We start from the raw sequence: 2596 nt of genomic DNA on the forward strand, positions 1-2596 counted from the left end.
TATTAATTTCTTTACATTCACATACACACACACACACACATGCAAACGCACACGCACGCACACACACACAACACACACACGCACACACATACACACACAAGCACGCACACTTTCATCGTTTAAATTATATTTTTTGATAGCAGTATTTAATAATTAATTTACATCATGTGCAGATGTAAACTGTTGGGTTGAAGAATATGATGTATCGCTTCCTATGAAAGCAGTTACAATGAGCATTTCAAGCAGTCTATTATGATATGTTTTAGTATATATTTAATCGAATTGTTCGTAGTTTTATCAGCAACGAATGGCTTCCCACTAAAATGTGTACTTGTTTCTCATCCGCTTAGCTCTACAGGATCTAGAGGTAAGCAACAGTCTTATCAATCTCATGCAGAGGATAAAATCATGAAATTACTATAAATAAAAGCAAACAAAACACAACTGCGTTATTTGCGCGCATTAACTTTACAATGTGTATTCTTTTTAAACGGTGATAACACGTCCGTTTCATTGTATTTTCTTACATTTTTCTGTTGCTACTCTTTAAGGAATTACGTTTTGTATCGCAATTTAAATTCTGGTTTAATTAATGTGTCTTATTAAAAGCCCTAGCAGCTATATTATATGTATATTAATTGAGAAAGTAACGAGGAAGAAAAGAATTTTGATTAGTTACTTCCTAATTAGCATAGCTTTGAACAGATAAAAGTATTGGGAGAAACAATGATACTAGATTTTGCTAAGTGCACTTATTACAAAAAAACAATAGCAATTATCATACTCCACACTCTTATAGTTCTCTTTCAATTTTTGCAAATATCATAGTCATTTTCTTTAAATAATTTTTGTTTACCTTTTTTAACTTTTTTATCTTCTACATACAATTTTTTTATCGGTAAATCGATATATCTAAAGTTTTAGACATAACAATCAGCAACCCAATCGAAATTACTGTAGTTTATATGTAATTTTATAAGTAACTAAAAATGGAATCAGACAACGGCTGTCACTAAGATTACTATCATATTAGTGTAAAGTACTAGCTAGCTTTTATCATAACTAATGGCATCGTCTCAGAGTGAATTATTGTTGTCTCGTTGGAATGGTAGAGTCACGCTGGACTGAGATAAATCTATCGCGGCAAGATGAAATAATTTCAAAGGGAGAATGAAGACATAGATAACAGAAACTTAATACGAGGGTGAAACCGAAAGTAAAGCAATCTTTATTCGTATTACTTTGTGACTCAGCCACATACATTTTCATTTACTTGTATGAAGTAGCAGCAATTGAGGAGTAACACGAAGTTGATCCAGCTTTCAATCTAGCTACAGTTACTTCACTTCAGTTTTCTGCTACTAGGGTTGTCGGCATTCAACCAAGAGATATTTGTTTTGTGAATTTGTGTCCCTTAATCAATGATACGATGCGTAAAATACAGTGATGTGTGGTAGGCACTGCAAGCGGATTGCCACTTTGTATATGTTTGTATTTCTCTTCCTTACAGATTGCAGCTGTTGCTGACATACGGGTTTGGAGAATCGTGAAGCAGCTTAATGTGAGAGTTTTCCCAATATCATCTCTCTCTCACTAAGATTCCAATCAGGTTTTTCTGTGACCACACATGGTAACTGTGTACCTTGTGGCGATAACCTTATTTAACAAGGGTCGCTAAGCAAAAATGGGCTCCAAGATAATATGTTGGCTCTTACAGTGGATATACTCTAGCGCTTATTAATCACTATCTTGCAGGCTTACGAATGAGTCCAGACAAAAGTTCTAGGTTGCTACACTCTGTAATGTAGTGATATATAACAAGAAAAGTTCCTTGTTAAACAAACTGTGCTCTAATAGCTCACATGCTGAATCACCAGGCAGCTCTTTTATGGAAAGACCTTCAATTTATGGAGAAGAAAAGCATTCAGCATTAACATGCAGAATTACAGCTGACCGTCTAAAGGACTGTACTTCGTCTATGACAGAAACAACGCGTCCAAGACTGAGACGTACAGTCAGCAAATAATCTCTAAAAAAAAGAGAGAAACCTGTCATCGTTACATATTGTGACTAATAATGACGCATCAAATCCGATCAGTTGAGAATTTCGTTTTGTAATTGTGAGATTTTAATTCAGACTCAGGACATGGAAAGCAGGGCAGCAGCTTTCTATCATAGCTTGGTGCGCCCGAATGTGTTGTGATGAAAAGCTTGGAAGCCAAAAACGAGTAACAGACTGTCAGATTGATTATGCTGGTGAAAGGAGCAGTGTCTGTGGAATTCTCAGGGAATATCCAATCCAGGCGGTCGATCAAGTGAAATACTGCTCGTCAAAACAGATGCGAATCTATTTAATATATTTCTAGAAGAAAGTATATGTTTATGTATTTTGGTACTTGTCATTTAAGGGAATTTGTCTCTTACAGAAATGTTTATCTTGATTTTACTTCCGCTTTATATATATATAATGACATGGACAGTAACATAGATATTTATACTCTCGAAATTGGGGAATATTAATTGTTTTTGGGAATATATATTTAGACCAGCTCCACTACCTCCGCAAGTGATAAATAACGAATATTTATAAATTGCA

Source organism: Octopus bimaculoides, chromosome 10 (assembly GCF_046866305.1).
Source record: "Octopus bimaculoides isolate indiv1 chromosome 10, ASM4686630v1, whole genome shotgun sequence".
NCBI lineage: Eukaryota > Metazoa > Mollusca > Cephalopoda > Octopoda > Octopodidae > Octopus > Octopus bimaculoides.